The sequence below is a fragment of the Mustela erminea genome, chromosome 4, assembly GCF_009829155.1.
Source record: "Mustela erminea isolate mMusErm1 chromosome 4, mMusErm1.Pri, whole genome shotgun sequence".
In the NCBI taxonomy this organism is placed as follows: Eukaryota; Metazoa; Chordata; class Mammalia; order Carnivora; family Mustelidae; genus Mustela; species Mustela erminea.
In genome coordinates this window covers 132,117,361-132,142,031 of record NC_045617.1, presented here as the reverse complement: position 1 = coordinate 132,142,031, position 24,671 = coordinate 132,117,361, and the positions used below count along the sequence as shown (strand labels likewise).

Sequence of the window (24,671 nt, the reverse complement as noted above, 5' to 3'; positions counted from 1 at the left end):
GTGTGAGTCTTACCTCAATCAAAGCCATGTTTTTTATTGGCTATCATACAACATATTTTCAGTAAGATTTTGGCAGGTGAAGGCTAGATTTAGCTATAGATAGCTTAGGGGAGGGTAAGGACCACACACTGTTGGCAGCGTCTTTATCCTTAGTCTCTTGGTCTAATTAAGATTGTGATTAGCCATCTGATCTCAGTAGTAGCTAGTTTCTTGCACTGGGTGGTTCATTAATTTAATATAGATAACTCAGATTTCAAGGTCAGGAGGACATAAAATTGACTTACTTGTTATGAAGGGATTTTTAATGCACAGAGCCCTAAAAATAGAGTTTTGGATTTTGTGTATCTACCTCCCTTGGGCTGGCCATCTGGAGGGCAGGTGGGAAACGATATAGCGATCCAGAAGCCCTAGGGTTGACTCCTGAATCATCTTCTCCATATAGAAAAGCAGGACCTAGAGGGGAAGACTATTGTCTGCTCCATGGAAGGCCTCCTATGTATATAAGAGACAAAGCTGGCTTCTTCCAGTGTACAGTGTATTGTGTAAGGAGTGAAGAGTTATTTCCCAAAATTCAATTAATGCGGAAAATTAAGTGTTTTTTGATTTTCAGAATGCGTAACATGGAATGAAACAGACTCCTGTCTTAGCCACCTCACCAGCAATCTAGACATTTTAGTAAGACAGTTATGCCTTGAGACAGTAATATTTGAGAACAGAAAACAGATTAAGGAAAAAGTAATTACGTGTTTACATGATTACATAAATACATGTAAGGCAGATCCTCTGAGAGTTATAGCAAAGCAAAGGCTATCTTAATGGTATCACCACATTTTCTCAAATCTAAGCTGTGCTTTATTATTTTTACATGTTACCATTTCTGCTGTGGATAGTATCTTACATGGATATCTATCCTTAATGTGGTGGTCTTACTTTCGTTCCCCACCTCCCCCCAAAATCTCCTCCTCTTAAAAATCAGTGGCATCTTAGAATTCTTTAAAAAATAAAGAAGCCAAGGATTAAGCACAGATAAATGTTCCTTACATTCCTTCAGAGCCTTGTAATTTTACATATTAAAGTTGGAAGATTAAATATTTTCCTATTTGGTTAAGTGGGTGTCCTTAAAGGAGGGTCCCAAATGAGGGCGACCCTCTTACACTGTATTTCTTTGATAAACTTCATCACCCATCATAGCACTTAGAAGTCTTTAATTATTGTCAGTGAACAACGAAGAGGAGTGAGAAATAAAATAGGAAATTCATCCAAAATGTTTCCACTGGAGCTAGCCCTCAAAGATCTCCATGTACGTTAGCAACTATTGTGTGCTACACGTGCTCACCCTACAGGCATTGACATGTGTAGATGCTGTTTCCACCCCAAATGGGTGTCCCATGACACAGCTCCCACACAGCTACCTGGATAGCAACAGGCTCTACGGGTTTAGGGGATCTGTCTTCCAAGACTGCACTCACTTCAGACACCTGCTGACAGTCTCGGGGCCACCCACGCTTCTGACTGACCAGCTGTCAAGGTCAGGGTTCCCACGAGCCCCTCGGTTCAATAACTCACCGGGATAATAGAACTCAGGAAAGCACTCTACTTCCGATTATAGTTTTATCACAATGGACACCAGTCATGCACAGCCAAATGGGAGACATGCTCATGTAAACTCTGGGAGGGTCCAGCACTCCCCTGCCTCTCCTTGTGGAATTGAGGTGCACCACCCTCCTGGCACATCAGTGGGCTCACCAATTGGGAAGCTCCACTGAACTGCATCCAGAGTTTTTACTGGGGTTTCATTGTGTAGGCACGACTGATTAAATCATTGGCTCCACAATTGAATTCAATCTCCAGTCCCCCTTTTGTGGAGGCTGGGCTGGTCTAAATTCCAACTCTCCAGTTACATGGTTGGTCTTTCTGGAGACGAGCCCCCAACTGAAAGCTACCTGGGGACCCACCTTGAGTGCTCACATTACCCTATCAATGGCACCTGGTCCTCTGGGAATTCCAAGGGTTACTAAAGCTCTGTGCCAGGAAAAAGGGTCAGGGCAGGATACATATTCTCCATTATGGTAGACAGTAGAATCCAAATTTTGTATAATGTTCGCACTTGTGTCACCGATTCTTACTTTCTGCTAGCTTACCCACAAGCTACCACAGTCACTGAAACATCATGCTGCCACCTAGCTCAGCAAACTCAGACTTCTTCTATCCCCCAGATTAGCTTGTCCCAAATTCCCCATAATGGTTAATAGAAACCACTGTTCTCCTGGACATTAAACTTCCAAATTTCAGACTCATCTTTGACTCTCTCCTGTTACTGAGACTCATCTTTGACTCTCTCCTGTTACTTACGTTTCCTGCAAATCTCCTCTGATCACATTATTTAGATCACTTTCCAACCATTTTGAACCTGGGCCCCCCGATAATAAGTGTTAAAAACCCAAAAGCAAACAAAGCATGGTAAGTTCCATGCACTTCACTGTGTCCTTTTTCCCAGAGATTCTGGGATGTTCCCTCTGGTTGAGAATTTTGGGGCTGGATGATAGCTGCATCACAAATGTGACTTTGACCCCTTTCAGCCCTTCCATATCAAAGATCATCAGTAATGTTCCTAGGGAACGTGGCTCCCTGGGGCCTTGAACACATTGCCGCTAGACATCAATTGATGACAGCACAATAACAGCAGGGACTTGTACATTGTACTTCACCAATGGAAAGATCATCCAGACAGAAAGTCAGTAAGGAAACAACGTCTTTGAATGCCCGTGGGATGAGATGGGTCTAACAGACATATACAAAAGGGCCATCGTACAGAGCACGTTTTTGGATTTAAATAAGGGTAGGGCTAGGTAGCTTGAGGGTAGCGGGGAGACGGCAGGTAGCAAACAAATTAATCTCATTTTTCCTTTTCTTTCCTCTTCCTGTTATTCTGGCTTATACATCCCACAGATCAGAATTTCCTGACCCACTTTTTGGGTGCATCCATTCACCCATTTAATCCTTCATTCCTTCATTCATTCGCTATCTCTTGAGCCCTGGGCATTTGTCTAGTATCAGGATAGAGCAGTGTTTAACAATCCCCAGCCCCCCGGGCTCCAGGAGAGTCTGGCCTCCCGGCAGGGGTGACAAATGGGTAAACAGATACACAGGCTAACTTCAGAGTGTAATAAATGCTGTGAGAACAATATTAATATAGGCTACGACGATAGAGATTCATGGGGGGTGGTGTGTAACTTAGGTTGGGTGTTCAGAGAAGGCTTTGCGGGGGGAGCAGCATCTGAGCCGAAACCTGAATGACCTAGACCTTGGCTCTTGGCCCCTGCTTCCCAAAGGCAGCCCTATATAAAGGGGAGGGCAAGAGGGCATTTCTAGGATCCCGCTGTATGGAAGCCAGTGTATGTGGTAGTTGAGAATGTGGGTTTTGGAGACAAACAGACCTGCCTTAGGATCACAAAGGGCTTTTTGATCTTAATTCTGAAATTAGAGAAATTGGGCCCAAATTTGTTTAGCTTGAGTTTCCTCTTAGTTCAGGTCTGGGAAACTCTGCGCTGAGAGAGGCCCAGCATTCCTTCCTGGAAGCTCAGTGTGATAAAAACCACAGGATCAGGCTGCCGCTGTCGTCCTACATTGCTTCTCTCAGTGTCCCCAAAAGAGCCTCGAGGGGTGCATATGGGTTTCCTACTGAAGTGAGAGCTCAGGAATGCAGTTCTTTTAGATTCTCTGGTTCTCCCTCTCCCAGTCCCCGCTCCTCTCTCCATAAATAAACCTTTCTTCTGTTTATTTAGGGTGGTGAGCGAGTCTCCACATCCACAGGCATACAAGGTCACAGTCAGCCTCAGGGCCCTCCTTGAGGTATGCTGCGTTCAGGAATCTTTGCGGGGGGGGGGGGGGGGGGGGGCTACACCTCTGGGGATTAATAGGAACAGGCAGGGCAGTGACAGTGAAATGTGAAGGTTTGGGCGACGGGGAGCACTCTGCAGGCCCGCAGCCCCGGTGACTGAATGCCTTATTATTAAGTCATGCAGAGGGGGGAAAAGTCACTTTTGGACTGAAACCAAATACGGGAACTTTCAACACCAAAGGCAACTTTCTCTGAATGTTTTATAAGGACCTCTGTTTCACGTTCTGTTTCACGCTTCGGGTCAAGATAAGATCGGACTAAAAGATAACACTTTTGTCCCAGTTCTGAATTGGAACTCATTTGAGATTATAGGTCCATCAATTTGGATCTGCTTGACCACGGCAGAACAACACTACGTTTAATCCAAATGCATGTAATGGGTTATAAAATACTTTTTTTTTTATTGTTCTTTTTTTTTTTTTTTACAGGGGAAAGCGCAAACGCAGTCCCCCACTACCACAAATTATGCAGTCGAGTTTCCCACATTTGGGAAAATCGCAGGGGTCAGCACATCGGAGTGCAATGGATAAGCCTCGCCCTGGGAAAACCACCTTCGTGATCATGGTATCTCCCCTGCCAGCTAAGTATAATAAAATACTTTTTGTACATGCGTGTGCCCCCAAAGGTCTGGAAATTCATTCTGGCTTCCCGTTCCTTTCCCTCTCCCCAGCTCACTCTCACCTCACTCCCCCACCACAATGGACCGTCTCTCTCTGTGGTCTGGTGGGAAGCCCTTTCCCTTTCTCCCCAGCTCATTCTATTCTTGGAGAAACAGAAATGGAAAGAGACAGAAATCCAGAGCTTTCTCACTGGTGTTTCCTAGGGGTGAGCTGGATTTCTTTTCAGGGGTCTTTCCTGCTCTGCTCTGCTTCTTGCTAAAGGGATGCTTACACCCAGGATGAATCCACAGAGAAAGAGAAAGTCAACAGAGGGACTGAATCCCAAGGAGAAACATCCTAGCTATATTGCAGCTGATTTCGTGAAGACCGCATTAAATGTCAGGCCTGGGCTGCTCATGGAGAATTGAATTACAAGTTGTCCATGGAGAGCAGACAACATTTAAGAAGTCTTATCAGTGCTAAAAGGAGAAGCAAGACATCCCCATCCACACTGCCTCAAGTCCCCGAGAACCCGGGGACCTCTGGGGTTCATTAGCTCCTGACGCTCTGTTCCAATATTGGCCAGCTCTTGACTATTAGACAGTTCTTTGTTGAACTGAAATTTCTCTCTACCCCCTGGGAATAGCTCTGGTGGGGAGCACACAGAATAGGCCCAGATTTTCTTTTGGTTGAGAACACTATCCTGTGTTATCTCTAGATTAAACACATTTGATTTAAGTGAATAATTTCCGTAGGGTGTTTTTTTCAAATGCCCTCAACAGTCTGCTTTTTCTCCCAAATTCTTTCTAATTAGTCCCTCTCCCTCTTAGACTGTCCTGTGGCAAGCCTCTTCTTTCAGTTACCTCTCCCTCCCCTGTTTGGTCCTCTTCTCCTCTGATGAAAAGCAGGGGATGATATCCACTAGCTGCTTCCCCCACCTTGGACGGTTGCTTTTATGGCTCTATATAAACGCAGCCACCTAAAAACTTAGATGATGCGTGTGACTAGGAATACATATTCTTGGCGGGATAGGTAGTTCAGATGCATTTCTGTCTGTGATTGTTACGCCTGGGAGAGGCAGACTGTAGCAGAATCTGTCTTTGCAGACAGAACTCATCCAAATGGCCTAGGATATTGAAAATAGCACCTTCTTTTTTACTGCACGCTCTTTGATAACAACCACTGTTCTGAAAGCTCTCCATGGGCATTCTCATATAATTTAATTCTCACAAACTCATAAGGTAGACGACACTAAGGCTTGGAAGGATTTCATGGCTTGCTCTAGAGCTAACGTGGTGGAAACAGGATTACAAGCCACCTTGACGACCAGTGTGCTATCCTGCAGCCATGTCTGTGATACTCGCTGATCACGAATGATCATGTTGATCAAAACCTAACCTCGTCTTCCCATTTTGCGCAACTGGAGTGTCCATCTGAATAGTTTTTAAAAACACTCAAAGCACTTTTTAAAAAGATGTTATTTATTTATTTGTCAGAGAGAGTGAGAGAAAGAGAGAGAGTGAGCACAAGCAAGGGGAGCAGCAGAGGCAGAGGGAGAAGCAGGCTCCCCACTGAGCAGGGAGCCAGATTCGGGACTTGAACCCAGGACCCTGGGATCATGACCTGAGCAAAAGGCAGATGCTTAACCAACTGAGCCACCCAGGCATCCCAAGAGACACTCAAAGTATTTTTGAAGTCCTTTCCCTGGATAATGATCAGAGGATTTGGCTCTTTCAGAACATATGTTTATTTCCTCATGCTATTCTCGTACAAGGTTTTCAGCATAATTCCCACAAACAAAATTATGTAAATGTCTTTCCTGCTCGATCAACAATAACCAAATGACTGCATTTTTTGTGTGTTTTTTTAAAAAACAACCTTTGTTGAGGTTCACCATGTGGACACTTAACAGCTGGGTGAGTGTTGACGATATCTGAATCCATGCGATATCACCTGAATCAAGGGACAGAACGTTCCCGCTAATCCAGAAAGTCGCCACGCGCCCCTTTTCACAACTGGTCTCCCTCCACCCACCCAAAAGCAACCCGGGTCATCTCATTTTATCGCTAGATCCTAGGTCTCTCATCGCCTGACGAGACAGAATCCCACTTACCTACATGAGATTTTATTCCCGGCTTCTCTTACTCAGCCTGAGGTTTTGGGAGCCATCTGTGCTGTTCTGTGTAGAGTAGTTCCTTCCTTTTTATCAGCAAGTGGCTTTGTGTATTGTCTGAACATCCCACAGTGTCCATTTGCTCATTTGAGTTGTTTCTACTTTGTGGCTAATATGAATAAAGCTGCTATAAACAGAGACAAGCCTTACGTGGACATATCATTTCATTACCCTTTTGTAAAAACCTAGGTTGCAAGTGAAGTGTGTGCTTAACTCCGGATTGGTTGTAGCCTTTTACATTCTCACCAGCGGAGTATGAGAGTTTTCGTTGCTCCCCATGTTTGCCAACACTTGGTGTTGGTGTTTGTTTTGTTTTTAGCCTTTCTAGGGAGTGAGTAGTATCTCTCTGTGGTTTTAGGTTGCATTTCCCAGATGCCTAAACATGTTGAGTATCTTTTCCTGTCATTTTTGGCCACCTGGTTATTTTTGGTCGTTTTTGGTTATTTTTGTACATCTCTTTTGGGAAGCACCTGTTCCTTGAGGTGTAGCTCATTTTTTTGGTGGGGTTGATCTCATTAACGAGTAATAAGCGGTCTTAATATATCTCAGATATAAGTCTTTTGTCAGATTCATTTGTTAAGAATTATTTTCTCTTAGTTTGTGACTTGCCTTTTTTTGCTTATTTCAAATTTTTATTTAAATTCTTGTTAGTTAACATATAATGTAATATTGGTTTCAGGAGTAGAATTTAGTGATTCATCACTTACCTACAACACGCAGTGCTCACCATGATCAGTAGTACCTGGCTTGCCTTTTTATCTTCTGAACAATATATTTTAATGTAATTAAATTTTTACATTAACATATTTTTATTTGAATTGAAAAACAAGTCAGACTTTTATAAACAAAGTAAGCCTCATTGGCAATCCCCCCCCCTTTTTTTTGATAAACAGGACTGATTCTGCTGGTTGGATTATACGGTGGGCATTTTCCATAAATCCAATGAATTTAAATCAGCAGCTTAAGAGGTTTTTTTTTTTTTTTTTTCATCTTTAGGATAGAATTAACACATAAAATTACATAAGTCTAAGGTGATACAAAGTGCTGATTTGATACATTTATAAATTGTAAAATGATTATCACTACACTAGTACTTCTGTCCTGTCACATAATAACCATTTTGGGGGCCAATGAGAACATTTAAGATCTTCTCTCTTAGCAACATTCAGGTAGATGATACAGTATCATTAGCTATTATTATTATTATCATAATAAAGCAACTATGTTACCCATTAGATCCCCAAACTTGTTAATCTTAAAACTGAAAGTTTATACCCTTTGACCAACATCTCCCGATTTCCACCACCCTCAACTCTGGTAACCGCCATTCTGCTGCTTTCTCCAAGTTTGTCTTTTTAAAAATTCAACGTATAAGTGACACAAATGCAATATTTGTCTTTTTTTTTTGTCTGACTTACTTCACTTAGCATGATGTCCTATTCAAGTTGTTGCAAACTGCAAGATTTCCTTCTTTCTCATGGCCTAGTAATATTCCATTGTGTGTATATGTACTATATCTTCATGATCCAATCATCTGTTTATAGGAACTTAGGTTGTTTCCATATCTTGGCTCTTGTGAGTAATGTTACAATAAACATGGGAGTGCAGATACCTCTAGGAGATCCTCATTTCACTTCCTTTGGCTATATACCCAGGAGTGGGACGGCTGGACCATATGGTGACTTTATTTTTAATTGTTTTTGAGGAACCTCCATACTGTTTTCCATAGTGGCTGCACCAATTTACATTCACTAATCGGGCATGAGGGTTCCCTTTTCTGTACATCTGTGGCATCACTTGCTATCTCTTGGTTTTTTGTTTTTTGTTTTTTTTTGTTTTGGTTTTGTTTTGTCTTTTAAATAGCCATTTGAGCAGGTGTGAGGTGATATCTTATTATGGTTTTGATTTTCACTTTCCTGATGATTGGTGATGTTGAGCATCTTTCCACATCTGAGGGTCTTTTGTATTTTTTTTTGTGAAACTCTATTCAGTTCCTCTGCCCACTTTTAAAAAGGATTGTTAAGGGTAGTCTGAGAGGGTCAGTTAGTTTAGCCTCTAACTCTTGGTGTCAGGTCCTGATCTCATGGCTCGTGGGATTGAGCCCCACTATGTCTGGCTCTTCGCTCAGGGAGTGGGGGGATCTGCTTGAGGGTCTCTCCCTCTACCCATCCCCCACTCATGCTCACTCACTCATGCTCTCTCTCGCTAAAATAAATAAATCTTTTTAAAATTTTAAAAAAATAACAAAGAACTATTAGTTTGTTTATTTGTTTGTTTGTTTTTTTGCTATAGAGTTGTATGAATTATTTTTCTTTTTTGGATATTAATCCCCTACCAGATATATGATTTGCAAATATTATAAATTTATACAATTTCAGGTCTTAAACTTAAGTCTTTAATGCATTTTGAGTTCATTTTTCTGAGTAGTATAAGATAGGGATTAAGTATAATTGATGTTAAATAAACCACATATGTTTAAACTGTATAATTTGATGAGTCTCCACATATGTACACAATTGAAACCATCATGACAATCAAGATAATGAACATTTCCATCAGCCCCTAATTTTAATTTTGCAGTTCAGTTTATCAAATATTTCTTTTATGGTGATTTACATTTTTTAAAAAAAATTTTATTTTTTATAAACATATAATATATTTTTATCCCCAGGGGTACAGGTCTGTGAATCACCAGGTTTACACACTTCACAGCCCTCACCATAGCACACACCCTCCCCAATGTCCGTAACCCCACCCCCCTTCTCCCAACCCCCCTCCCCCCAGCAACCCTCAGTTTGTTTTGTGAGATTAAGAGTCACTTATGGTTTGTCTCCCTCCCAATCCCATCTTGTTTCATTTATTCTTTGCCTACCCCCTTAACCCCCCCATGATTTACATATTTTTAAAGAAAATCTGTGAAAATTTTTGCCTAAGAAAGTAAAAGTTCTGTCCCATGTTTTCTTCTAAAATTTGTATCTTTAATCCATACACTTAGCTCAAAGAACCATCTTAGATTAATTTTTGTGAGTAGAGAAGTAGGACTCAAGGTTCATTTTTTATTTTTATTTTTATTTTAGGATTCAAGGTTCATTTTTCATTTTGCATAGATATCTAATTTTCAAATGCCCATTTGTTTAAAGTGCTGTCTTTTCCCCAATTGAACCACCTTTTGACTTTGTTAAAATTAACTCTATATGTGTGGATGTATTTCTCGACTCTCTATTTTATTCCATTGATCTACATGTCTACCCTGATAGCAATACCAAGATGTCTTAATTATGATAGCTCTATTGTAAATCTTGAGATCAGATAGTGTAAATTCTCCAACATTTTCAAAATTATTTTAGCTCTTCATTCTTTCATTTCTACATAAATTTTAGAATTAGCCCAACAATTTTGCAAAAAAATAGACTGCCAGAATTTTGTTTGGTATTGTGTTGACTCTATCGATAAATATGAGGAGGACTAGTATCTTAACAATATCCTGTGAGCATTGTAGATTTCCATTATAAGCTTTCTCATTTACTAATTTAATATTTTATTTCTCTGAGCAGTGCTTTTTGGATTTCAGAGGTCTTGCATATCTTTTGTCAAATTTATCCCTACTTTTATGGTTTTGATACAATTTTAAATGGTATTGTTTAAAAATTCAGTTTTGAATTACTTATTGCTAGTGTATAACAAGATAATTCATGTCTATATATTGACCTTGTATCCTGTGACCTTGCTAAGTTTACTTATTAATTCTAGTGTTGTTTTTAGATTTTTTAGGATTTTTCTTTGAATTTTATTTATTTATTTGACAGATAGAGATCACAAGTAGGCAGAGAGGCAGGCAGAGAGAAGAGACAGGGGAGAAGGAAGCAGGCTCCCTGCTCAGCAGAGAGCCTGATGCGGGGCTTGATCTCAGGACTTGGGGATCATGAACCGAGCTGAAGTCAGAGGTTTCAACCCACGGAGCCACCCAAGCACCCCTAGATTTTTTAGGATTTAAAAAATTTTATCATCTGCAAATACCGATAATTTTACTTCTTCCTGTCCAATCTGTATGCTTCCTCTTTATTTATTTATTTTGTCTTGTTCTACTGGCTAGGACCTCCTTTACAATATTGTAAAGAGGTTGTGATATTGGGCATCTTTGCTCAGTAACTGACCTTTGGAGAAATGTATTCAATATTTCACCATTAAATATGATGCTTGCTATAGGTTTCTCCTCAATGCCCTTCATAAAAAATGAGGAAGTTTTTTCAATTCCTTGTTTGCTTACAGTTTGCGTGTTGTTTTAATTATTAATGGATGTTGACTTTTGTAAATGTGTTTTCTGTGTATCTTAAGGTCATGTAATTTTTTCCCCTTTATTTTATAATGTGTTGAATTTCATTGATTGATTTTTTTGGATGTAAGATCTTACATCCTTGGAAAAACCCTCACTTCATCATGATGCATTACCTTTTTATATATTTCTTGATTTTATTTGTTAATTTTTTGAGAGAATGTTTGCATCTGTTTAAGAGAAACAGTGTATCATCTTTGTATGTATTAGGGAACTTTCCTCCTTTTGTATTTCCTGGAGGAATTTGTTTAAGATTATTATTATTTCTTCTTTAATTGTTTGCTAGAATCCACCAGGGATGCAACTAGGCCTCAAGTTGTCTTTATGAGTTGGTGATGGTGATGATGATTAAATTTCTTTGATAGGTATGGAACTATTAAGAGTTTCTATTTTTCCTGGAGTCAATTTTACTGGTTGTGTTGTTTGACCAGGTAAAGCTATTCTCTACATAGGACTTAGCGAAGGGAACAACACAACCTACCAAAACTGACTCAAGGAAAGATAGAAACTCTAAATAGTTCTATACCTATCAAAGAAGTTTGTTCATCATGTGTGGCCCAGTGTTTGGCAAAGGACTTGAAGGGAACTTTCAAACAGATTTTTGCCCACATCCATCCCCCAATTCCTAAGCAGCTCCCTCTTCTCTTGTACTCTTCCCCTGTAGATTCCAATAGCTTTAACAGCTCTAAACTCTGATCTCTGCCTCCTCAGCTTAAAGGAACTGCCATGCACTGTTGGGGCTCCAGCTCCCTGCACCACAACCAGGAAATTGTCCCTGGAAAACAGCCAGAGCAATCAAAAGACACACTCATTCCATGAGTTTCCTTCTTTCAGAGCTCACAGACTTGTACTTCTTTGTGTCCAGTGCCAGAAAACATTTGCTTCATATAGTTTGTCCAGCTTTACACTTGTTTCCAGTGGGGAGACTAGTCTGATACTAGGCATTCTATTATGGCCACAAATAGAAATCACTTTCTGGGTTTATAAAAACAAAAATTATTTGTGAGGATGTCCAAACTTCTCTATGTAAACTCTGTGGCCTCTTGTGACCTAGGTTGTCTACCCTGCCTACCCATCTAATCTTTTCTGTTGCCACACTGCCAAGCATTTTATGCTTTAGGAAAACTATGCTGCTTAGCATTACTCTTTGCCACAGATACGTACCAATGAGGCTGGGGTGATGTGGTTGTTCCTCTGGATTCTTGGGTGTTTGGTATACGCTGCTGTTTTTGCCTTTAATGTTTCCTTCCTCTTCTCCCATCTAACTTGTGTTTCTCCTTCAGAACTTATTCTGACCTATATGACTGGACCACAGGGCCCTCTTTTTTTCCTAGGTTTACTCCTATCCTAGCACTCAGCACAACAAATTAGATTTGTCTGTTCATCTTGTTTCTGCCTCTTCCACTTCTGGACAGCAGCTATTTCTTATTTGTCTCTAGATGAATAAACATCCAGAAGGTCCTTAATAAATATTTGCAGAATGACTAATGTAATACCATTAATAGGTACTTTAACTTAAGGATGTGTTTTAGTGTTTCACTGCTTAAAATAATGTTTTATTAACCTGTCTTAGTGTGCAAAACTAGAAATAAGTTACAGTCTTTCAAGCCCAGCTCCTGCCGTTAGCCTTTCTTTAAGAAGTAGGGTAATGGTGGCATCCTATAGGCCAGACTCCATGGCAGTCTAGAGTAAGACCTTTCGTGACTTTCCACTTTTATGTTCTTGGCTCATGGGCTATCTTGATTCATGATCTTGGGCCTGGTGGTTCTTTGCTGTGACAGGTCACATGAGAATCTGGCCACTGTTACTTCCTCAGGACTCCCGATGCTCCAGGTTCTAAGGCAACCCCACACTGTGTTTCCCATTGCTTCAGGCATTCTGCAAAGACTGGTTTCCTTTGCTAGAGATTAGATGTCTAACATCTGGACATCAGACTTCTGATGTCCAGATGTTAGACCCCTTTTCTGGGGTCTTCTTCTGTTTGCATTCCATTTTAATGTGCCTTGATTTTTCCTTGTTCTTTTATCTAAGAGGAGATGATGTCTTTCTTGGGTGCATGACTTTTTTGATTTACATGAGCATTCTACAAAGAATTGGAGTATCTTGCATCTTAGAATTGCTCTAAATATAACATTCTAAATATAGACTCTGATACTGAAACTAAAACTTTCTTAGAAGTGTGACTTCTCACTCAAAAGAATGACTGTTTGGTCAAAACCTCTGCTTTCTGAGAGATCTTGACTTTCCAGAGCTACAAAGGTGGGTCCTTACTACTTACAAGCAATGCTTACCAGTTCCTGCCCTAATTCTAAGAGCCATGATGCCTTCTGTTGTACCTTAAAACCACCAGCATACATATGGGCAAACTCTTTCCATCTAGGAAAGAGCCCATGACTTAACTACTATTTAGGGCTAAACTTATGGAAATTGAAGTAGGCAGAGAGGCAGGCAGAGAGAGAGGAGGAAGCAGGCTTCCTGCTGAGCAGAGAGCCTGATGTGGGGCTCCATCCCAGGACCCTGGGATCATGACCTGAGCTGAAGGCAGAGGCTTTAACCCACTGAGCCACCCAGGTGCCCCTCTGCCTTCCATTTTTGGGAACACATCTATACCACAGAATTTTTTTCTTTATCAGTTGGATGAAATCCACCAGTAAAAATGTCAGAACCTATTGGAAAGATTATTTGATGATTTTCTACATTTTTCCTTGATATTTATTTATTTATTAAAATTTTTATTAACTTATTTATTTGTCAGAGAGAGAGAGAGAGAGAGAGAGAGCACAAGCAGGGTGAGCAGCAGAGGGAGAAGCAGGCTCTGCTTCTGAGCAAGGAGCCCAGTGTGGGACTTGATCCCCGGACCCTGGGATCATGACCTGAGCCAAAGGCAGATTCTTAACTGAGTGAGCCCCCTAGGCATCCCTTTTTCTTGGTATTTAGTCTATTCAGAATTTCATCAATTTGTTCACCTTTTTTTCCAGAAATTTTTTCTGTCTCTGGGCGCCTCTCTCTCTCTCTCTCAAATAACTAAAAAAAATTTTTTTTTTTTTTAGCCTTCAAAAAACTTTATTAGGGGATAAGTTTAGCACTGATGGAAGAAGCCCACCTATGAAAAAGAAGTTGTGGGTATTTATGTTGGTCTGATGTACATTTGTGACTTGTACATTCATGGCTCAGAATAAAGACCCTCAAACACAAATGATACTAAAGCTATTATAACCCACAATTGTGGGATTTACCTAGATGTGCCTGTATTAGCTCTTAGGATGTGATCTCTGTACAGAGGAGCTGCACCTTCCTAACAATTAACTGAAACATTAAAAGGGGAATGGGGGGGGGGGATAAAATTTAAATAGGGCATAGGATTCTTCTTTCCATACTATTCAATGAACATATATCTAGAAGGAAAATGAAATGGATAAATCTTTTCTATTTTTTTATTGTTTTTTAAAGAGTTTATTTATTTATTTGACAGAGAGAGATCACAAGTAGACAGAGAGGCAGGTGGAGAGAGAGGAGGAAGCAGGCTCCCTGCTGAGCAGAGAGCCCGATGTGGGGCTCGATCCCAAGACCCTGAGATCATGACGTGAGCGGAAGGCAGCAGCTTAACCCACTGAGCCACCGAGGCGCCCCTGATAAATCTTTTTTAAAAAAGACATTTTTTCTATCTCAACAAGTTTATTGAAGCTACAAGCATGCATTCATATAGATTCCTCTTATAATTTTAGTGAATTTTCTGGTTATTTTTAGAAACCGAGAGAAGACCAAGGTGCTGGTTTCTCTGATAGCTTTAATATGTTATTTGGCCAGGAAATCCAGAAATCTTCAAATCTGGCCTTGGCCTAGCCTGTCCTCTTTTCTGAAGGGACTTCAAAGAAATAAGAGAACAGGAAGCAATAGCAAAGTGACACAAAGGAAAGCAAAGCTGAGACTCAGCTGTGACTCTGCCTTGGTGCTGCAGAGTTGAATGGCGGTAGGCTGCATTGAGTCCATGTTACACAGCTAGGTCTTCTCGATAATTGGGAGAGGGTAGAACCAGAGCAAGAACCTCATCATCCCACTCCAGTGACCCAGAAGACCAGGATTTGCCACCATAGCTAGCCTTGCCCTTACCTTACTGGTCAGCCAGTAGTTTCCTGCTCAGTTGCCACATTGGAGAAAAGATAGAGGAGAAAATAAGAAAAGAGATGACCAGCCATTGAAAAGGACCCATGTCTTGGGGGTAGGGAGAGTACAAGTGATCTACTGGGGGAGGTAAGAATACCTGAATTTTCTATTTTAAGATTTTCATTCAATACAACTTTATTATTATATATTCTAGTGTTGACAAATTTTAATGTTGACATTACAGTGGAAGTGCAATTCCTTCTCAGCCTCCTCAGCCATGGGCTTGCTCCTGAGTCACTGTACTGTGCATTCTAGCTACTAAATGGACACTCACTTTCAAATGAGGCCAGAGAAAGGAGAGAGAGTTAGGGGCTGCTCATTTTGGTCTAATACTTTCTTCTTCTACTTTTCATTTTTATGTTATTTAATATGTGGTTCAAATATGATTTATCATGGATGAATTTTACAGGATTTAGGTGTCTTCCCTCCTTGTGAAATTTTGAGATGGCAAGTGGCCATTTTGTTTTAAATTCCTCTTCACAAGATGTAAAGAATTGCCAATTAGGGTTTTTCTCTTGACTTATGACCTAAACTGAATGAAATTTATATATAATATATATATTATATAATATATATTTTATATATACATATATACATACATTATATATATATATACACATTCTGCTTTTTGTCTCTGTGAGTTTAATATCACAAATACTAGTACAACAAACAATTCTGCAAAAAATAGATTTATGATCTAATCTCCATTATTCTGCCTTATATTGTTACTGAAAATGTTAGAAAATGAATTAGCTAAACAAGAATTAATACTTTTCCTAAAATTATCTACCTAATACACTCTCTTATAAAGTTGATTCCACTGTCAATCTTATTCACTATTTATTTAACTGTTGAGAGTTCTGCTGTTTTTGCATATGAATTCTTTTTGTGGGCATCGTCTTATTCTGGTATTGCAAATACACATCTATATTTTAACTAACTGATAAAATTTCAACCTATAAAGTATATAAAAATTTTTTTATCTAAGTTTCCATAAGTGAGCATTCAGATTTTAACAACAATAGATGGGCATGTGTTATCATAAACTGATGTCATGCTGCTTAGACATTTTGGTCACATGGTCACCGATCATTCTTAAGGAAGACCAAAAATGAAATAGAATTCAGCTATTTGATGTTCCATATGGTCATGAGCAAAACTGAAGTAGGTTTATACCTGATAGAAAGTTGCATCGGAAATTTGGTGCATCTCAATACTTACCTACATTTTTTCCTATTTTTTCCATGTAATTATAATTACAATGTTGTATTCCATTAATCATGTTATTTGGGAAACTTTTTTTTTTAATTTCTCAGTAGTCATTTTTTTAAACCAAACATTTCTTATTACTTTTAAATTTTATTATATTATGGTCAAATAATGTATACTTTTTTTACATTTAAAAAAATTTTTATTAACATATAATGTATTATACAGGGGTACAGGTCTGTGAATCTCCAGGTTTATACACTTCACAGCACTCACCATAGCACATACCTTCCCCAATGTCTATAACCCAACCACCCTCTCCCTACCCTCCTTCCCCCCAGCAACCCTCAGTTTGTTTTGTGAGATTAAGAGTCTCTTATGGTTTGTCTCCCTCCTGATCCCACCTTGTTTCATTTTTTCCTTCCTTACCTCCCAAACCCCCCCACTTCACCTCTCAACTTCCTCATATCAGGGAGATCATATGATAATTGTCTTTCTCTGATTGACTTACTTCGCTCAGCATAATACTCTCTAGCTCCATCCATGGCATTGCAATGGCAAGCCATCTTTTGATGGCTGCATAGTATTCCACTGTATATATGTACTACCTCTTCTTTATCCATTCATCTGTTGACGGACATCTAGGTTCTTTCCATAGTTTGGCTATTGTGGACATTGCTGCTATAAACATTTGGGTGCACGTGCCCTCGGATCACTACATTTGTATCTTTAGGATAAAAATACCCAGTAATGCAATTGCTGGGTCATAGGGTAGCTCTATTTTCAACTTTTTGAGGAAGCTCCATGCTGTTTTCCAGAGTGGCTGCACCATCTTCCATTCCCACCAACACTGTAGGAGTGTTCCCCTTTCTCCACATCCTTGCCAGCATCTGTCATTTCCTGATTTATTAATTATAGCCATTCTGACTGGTGTGAGGTGGTATCTCATTGTGGTTTTGATTTGTATTTCCCTGATGCCGAGTGATGTGGAGTGCTTTTTCATGTGTCTGTTGGCCATCTGGATGGCTTCTTTGCAGAAATGTCTGTTCATGTCTTCTGCCCATTTCTTGATTGGATTATTTGTCCTTTGGATGTTGAGTTTGCTAACTTCTTTATAGATTTTGGATACTAGCCCTTTATCTGATATGTCGTTTGCAAATATCTGCTCCCATTCTGTCAGTTGTCTTTTGGTTTTGTTGACTGTATCCTTTGCTATGCAAAAGCTTTTGATCTTGATGAAGTGCCAATAGTTCATTTTAGCCCTTGCCTTTGGCAATGTTTCTAGGAAGAAGTTGCTGTGGCTGCGGTCAAAGAGGTTGCTGCCTGTGTTCTCCTCAAGGATTTTGATGAATTCCTTTCTCAAATTGAGGTCTCTCATCCATTTGGAGTCTATTTTTGTGGAGTCTATTTTTGTGTGTAGTGTAAGGAAATGGTCCAGTTTCATTTTTCTGCATGTGGCTATCCAATTTTCCCAACACCATTTGTTGAAGAGACTGTCTTTTTTCCTCTGGACATTCTTTCCTGCTTTGTTGAAATTAGTTGACCATAGAGTTGAGGGTCTATTTCTGGACTCCCTGTTCTGTTCCACTGATCTATGTGTCTGTTTTTGTGCCACTACCACACTGTCTTGATGATGACAGCTTTTCAATAGAGCTTGAAGTCTGGAATTGTGATGCCACCAACTTGGGCTTTCCTTTTCAACATTCCTCTGGCTTTTTGAGGTCTTCTTTGGTTCCATATAAATTTTAGGATTATTTGTTCCATTTCTTTTTAAAAAATTGGTGATATTTTGATAGGGATTGCATTAAACATGCAGATTGTTTTAGGTAGCTAACATAGACATTTTCACAATATTTGTTCTTCCAATCCATCAGCATGGGACATTTTTTCATTTCTTTGTGTCTTCCTCAATCTCCTTCATGAGTACTTTATAGTTTTCTTGAGTACAGATTCTTTGCCTCTTTGGTTAGGTTAATTCCTAGGTATCTTATGGTTTGGGGTACAATTGTAAATGAGATCGACTACTTAATTTCTCTTTCTTCTGTCTTGTTGTTGGTGTATAGAAATACAACTGATTTCTGTACATTGATTTTATATCCTGACACTTTACTGAATTCCTGTACAAGTTCTAGCAGATTTGGAGTGGAGTCTTTTGGGTTTTCCACATAAAGTATCATATCATCTGCAAAGAGAGATTTTGACTTCTTCTTTGCCAAATTGGATGCCTTTAATTTCTTTTTGTTATCTAATTGCTAAGGCTAAGACGTCTAATACCATGTTGAATAGCAGTGGTGATAATGGACATCCCTGCTGTGTTCCTGACCTTAGCAGAAAAGCTCTCAGTTTTTCTCCATTGAGAATGATATTGTCTGTGGGTTTTTCATAGATGGCTTTGATAATATTGAGGTATGTACCTTCTATCCCTACACTTTGAAAAGTTTTGATCAAGAAAGGATGCTATACTTTGTCAAATGCTTTTTCAGTGTCTATTGAGAGTATCATATGGCTCTTGTTCTTTCTTTCATTAATGTATTCTATCACATTGATTGATTTGCAGATGTTGAACCAACCTTGCAGCCCTGGAATAAATCCCACTTGGTCATGGTGAATACTCCTTTTAATTATTGGATTATTAATTATTTAATTATTGGACTGTTGGATCCTATTGGCTAATATTTTGGTGAGAATTTTCACATCTGTGTTCATCAAGGATATTGGTCTATAGTTCTCCTTTTTGATGGGGTCTTTGTCTGGTTTTGGGATCAAAGTAATGCTGACCTAATAGAATGAGTTTGGAAGTTTTCCTTCCATTTCTATTTTTTGGAACAGTTTCAGGAGAATAGGAATTAATTCTTCTTTAGATGCTTGATAGAATTCCCCTGGGTAATGTATACTTTTAAAATTGGATTCATTTTTTTAAAAAAAGATTTTATGTATTTATTTGACAGAGAGAAATCACAAGTAGATGGAGAGGCAGGCAAAGAGAGAGAGGGAAGCAAGGTCCCTGCTGAGCAGAGAGCCCGATGCGGGACTCAATCCCAGGACCCTGAGATCATGACCTGAGCCGAAGGCAGCGGCTTAATCCACTGAGCCACCCAGGTGCCCCAAAATTGGATTCATTTTTATATTTTATTCATTTCTTATGTACTTAGTCTATTTCACACACTAAGCAGTGAAGGTTAAAATGGTCTTAAGTGATTGGTTTTATAAAATGTTCTGTACATTTTTAAAAAAAGATTTTATTTGTTTATTTGACAGAGAGAGAGAGAGAGAGAAATCACAAGTAGGCAGAGAGGCAGGCAGAGAGAGAGAGGGAGAAGCAGGCTCCCTGCTGAGCAGAGAGCCTGATGCAGGGCTCGATCCCAGGACCCTGAGATCATGGCCTGAGCCGAAGGCAGAGGCTTAACCCACTGAGCCATCCAGGTGCCACTTTAAAACAGATTTCCGTATGTGTGTTTTGATACCGTGTTATTCATGTATTAAAAGTTCACTCTAGGGGGTGCCTGGCTGGCTCAGTTGGAGCATGCAACTCTTGATCTTGGGGTTGTAAATTTGAGCCCTGCGTTTGGTGTTATTACTTAAAAATAAGAACTTTAAAAATCAAAAGTTGATTCTGCTGCTTTCTATGTATGTGACCATGGCAAGTTGCTTAAATTTTCTGAGTTTCTGTTCCCTCTTTTGTGACCTAGGGTGGTAAGACTTATTTTTCTGTAGTATTTACTGGAGGATTAAATTAAATAATTTTCCCAAAGGGAAAGTGCACATTTAATAGTAGTTATTGTATGTTCTTTGTGTTTTATGCATTTTATCGATGCCATTTTTTATTGTTTGATGAATTTTTCAATTCTGCCTGTTGTCAAATTAATATTGTTGTACTTGTTTTCTTTTGGTTTCAGTATGCCTGAACTATCATTCCCTACTGTTTTATTTTTTATTGTGATAAAATATACATAACATAAAACTTACCATTTTAACCATTTGTAAGTGTACAGTTCATTGACATTAAGTACCTTCACAGTATGATGCAACCATGACTATCCCTTTCTAGAACTTTTCATCATCCCAAGCAGAAACTCTATACCCATTAAATGGATCGCTATTCTCTCCCTCCAGCCCCTGGTAACCTCTATTCTCCTTTCTGTCTCTATGAATTTACCTTTTCTAAGTATCTCATGTAAGCAGAATCACTCCATATTCATCCTTTTGTATCTAATTCACTTCACGTAAAGTACTGTTTTCAGAGGTCGTTCATGATGTGGCCTATATCAAAATTTCATATATTTTTATTGTTGAATAATATTCCCTTGTATGTCCATTTGTGTTTCGTTTATCCATGGATCTGTCAGCAGACCCTTGGATTGTCTATTCCTTTTGGCTGTTGTAAATAATGCTGCTAGGAATATTGGCCCGTAAGTATGGGCTTGAGTTCCCTGCTTTCAGTTCTTTGACTAGGTACCTAGAAGTGGAATTGCTGTGTTTAACTTTTTGAGGAACTGCTGAACTGTTTTCCATAGTGCTGTCCTATTTTTTTTTTTTTTTTAAGAGATCTGTATTAGGTGGATCTGTTTTAGGTATATCTCTTATGAGCAGTCTATAGTTGGTGGGTTGTTTTTTTTTTTTTGCCAATTTTTACATATACTTCCATTTCATCACACAGCTCTCCCTCCTAGAATATCCACATTTCTGACCAACCTTTAACTAAATCCTAGCGTCAGCCAAAGGAAATATCATATTTCACCTAACTTATTAGGCCATGGCTGTATACAACATTTCTTTTGAGTCTCTGTTCTCCTAGTATACTTGCTTTCTGTCATCTGATAATATAACACCTTATTACCTGCTTCATATTTCATACGTCAAGTATTTTGTAATTTTGTAATTTTGTTATTCAAACATTCTTTCCTGGGCCCAGTCTGAAATACTTAATATCTGTGAAGAGGCACAAGTCTTCTCTAAGATTTTCTCTTAGTCTTTGATTCTCTGTAATTTGACTGTGCTCTGCCCAGGTGTACATGTTTTTGGTGTTCATTATGCTTAGTGTTTTCTGAGCTTCCCACATCTGTGGTTTTGAGGCAGCCATTAGCTCTGGAGAATTCTCTATCATTATTTCTTTAAATATTTCTTCTGTTCCTTTCTTCTCTTTTATTCCTGTGCTTCCCATTATAGTTTTAGGATATCATGTTCCATCTGTTTCATTCTTTTTTCTCTTCACCCTTCAAGTTTGGAAGTTTCTACTGACATATCACTGAACCAACATCGATTCTTTCGCTGGCCGTATCCAGTGTACTGACGACCTTATCATTTATGAAATGATATTCATTTATGGTATAGTATTTTTTCTTCTAACACTTCCTTCTCTTTATTGGAGTTCCCATTTCTCTATTTCTATTACCTATCTGTTTTTGTGTGTTGTCTGCTTTTTCCATTAGGGCCCTTAGCATATTAATCATAGTTATTTTAAATCACTGGTCTTATAATTCCAAACTCTTCCATCTATGAATCTAATCCTCAGGCTTGATTTGTCTCATCACATTATGTTTGTTGCCTTTTAGCGTGCCTTATAATTTTCTGTTGAAACCAGGCGTGATGCATCAGTTAAAAGGAACTGATGTTGGTAGAGTTTTGGTGTCAAATTTTATATTCATCTGTTTAAGGGCAGGCTGTTTTCACTTTGTTGTAGCTTTAGTCTTAGAGGCTAACTTCTCTCTCATATGCTTATTTTGGTCTCTCTTGTTGTTTTGGGGTGCCCCTAAACTTCTCAAGTCAGATCTGAAGCTCACAGTTTTGTTTTTGTTTGCTTGTTTGTTTTTAAGCTGCAATCCCCTATTTTTTACAGGAACTCTATTGATGTGGTGGTAAGGGGAGGGGGGGGAGCATTCTATAGTCCTATGATTAGGTCTCTGTCTTTTAGTGAACTTGAATTGAGTATCTTCTTTCCACCACACAGAAGGCTACAGGGGGCTGAGGGTGGGTGTTTTCCTACCCCCCCAGGGCAATCTGGCTTTGGTATAACCTCAGTGGCTTAGGTTCTGGCAAAACAGTTTCCTTTCAAGAGAGGCCTTGTTAAAAAGAACAGAAAGCTCTGGGCATATTTCAAAATGGTTATATTTCCCCACTTTCTGCTGGAAACACTAGGGGATTATCCTATTATCTTCACAGCAAGAACACATGGGAGCTCTTCAAAGACTGGGCCCCCTCAGAGATTTTAACTCTCTCGAGAGAGTCTACAGTGGGCCTCCAGCCATCAGTCAGTTGAAGTTGAAAATGTTCTTGTTGATATTGTCTCCAGCTGTGGGCTTCTGCTGCAATATCTGTATCCATCTGTTGGACGAGTGTTCAGGGCAGTTTGCCCTGTGACCTCAATCCTGATGGATCTAAGAAAAGTTGTTGATTTTCAGTTTGTTCAGTTTTTTTTTTTTTTTCCCCTTGTAATGAGTATGGAAGCCATCACTTCCCAGCTTTTTGCATGTCAGACTGGAAATCAGAAGTCATATTAGTAAATAATTTTCCCAGGGGATTGGGTCTTCATTGCTTTTTCATTCACCTGCAATGTCTCTAAGCAACCAAGAACGAAATGATACATGAGTCAAATAAGCTCAGGAGAATGGCTGAGAACTTTTTATGTTTTTAAAATGTTAATTAGCATTCTTTTACTTCCACTCGAAGAATTCCCTTTAGCATTTCTTGTTAGATAGGTTGGTGATAAGGAAATCCCCCAGCTTTTCTTTGTTCAGGAAAGTCTTTATTTCCACCCCCCTCCTTTTTTTTTTTTTGCCCCCTGAAGGATGGCTTCGCTGAGGATAGAAGTCTTGGTTGACAGTCATTTTCTCTCACTCTTTGGAACATGTCATCCCATTCTCTCCTGGCCTGAAAGTTTCTGTTGAGACATCTGTCACTAGTTCCCTTGTGTGCAACTTCTCTTTTCTCTTGCTGCTCTTGAAATTCGTCTTTATCTTTGACTTTCGACAATTTAATTATAGTGTGTCTCGGTGTGGCCCTATTCAGGTTCAGCCTAAAGGGGGGCATTTGGGGCATCATGAACCTGAACATCCATTTCTCTTCCCAGCTTTGGAAAGTTTTCAGCCATTATTATTTTAAACATACTGTCTGTCCCTTTCTCTTTCTCTCCTCCCTCTGGAATTCTCATAATGTGAATATTGTTTCTTTTCATTGTGTCCTGTAATTCCAGTAGGCTTTCTTCACTCTTTCGTTCTTTTTTTCATTTTGCTCTTCTGATTGAGTAATTTCCAATACCCTGTCCTCCAGATCACTGATTCTTTTGTCCAAATGATCGAGTCTACTTTTGAAACTCTTGAATTCTTCAGTTCAGTTATTGCATTTTTAAACGCAAGGATTTCTGTTGGTTTTTCTGATTTGTTTTTTAATGATTTTTTTTTTTTTTGACACAAGTAGGCAGAGAGGCAGGCAGAGAGAGAGGGGGAAGGAGGCTTCCCACTGAGCAGAGAGCCCAATGTGGGGTTCGATCCCAGAACCCCGGGATCATGACCCGAACCAAAGGCAGAGGCTTTAACCCACTGAGCCACCCAGGCGCCCCTTTGATTTAATTGTTTGATTTGATGGTTGCTGTATCTTTGTCAAACTTCTCATTTTGTTCATGTATTGTTTCCTTAATTTCATTTAGTTGTGTGTCTGTGTTTTCTCGTAGTTCATTAAACTTCCTTGAGAGGATTATTCTGAATTCTTTTTCTGACATTTTGTAGATCTCCATTTCTTTGGGGTCGGTTATTGGAGCTTTATTACTTTCTTTTGGTGGCCTCCTATTTATCTGATTTTTCTTGACCCTTGATTCCTCACATTGGCAGCATCTGCACATTTGAGTAACAGGGCTCCTCTGCCAGACTTCTCAGGTTTGTTTTGGCAGATGTAGTTCTTCACCAATTAACTCGGTTTGGATTTCTGGGTGGGTCTGCTGGTAATGTTCTTGGGCACATGGGGCCTACTAATATGGCCTATTTGGGGGCAAGACAACCATCTGAGCTCTGAGGTTAGGGATAGGGAAGTGTGCCACAGGCTGAGAATAGTTGGGTAGAATACTGCCTTGGTTCCCTACCCAGCTGGGGCTATAGGATGGGCTCAGCAGTTGCTTGGATTTTTCTGGTCCTGCTTATTAGATGGTCAGGACCGAGTACTATATTTAGTAGTAGTTGGGTCTCTGAATTAGCTTTCCTGCCCTGGCAGGATAGCAGGATAGGACCCTGGGCCCCTATAGCTTTGGGGTTCTGAATCAAGCCAGAGTGTGCACTGAATTTTCCTGATTAGGTGAGGTGACCA

At 39.5% G+C, this 24,671-nt stretch overlaps 1 non-coding gene across 1 annotated transcript; it reads right to left on the bottom strand.

Moving 5' to 3' along the window:
• Positions 1 to 4,326: 4,326 nt before the first annotated feature.
• On the bottom strand, positions 4,327 to 4,489 carry LOC116589635. Its single transcript, XR_004285392.1, has one exon. It is a non-coding gene; the product is annotated as a U1 spliceosomal RNA (small nuclear RNA).
• Positions 4,490 to 24,671: the final 20,182 nt, after the last annotated feature.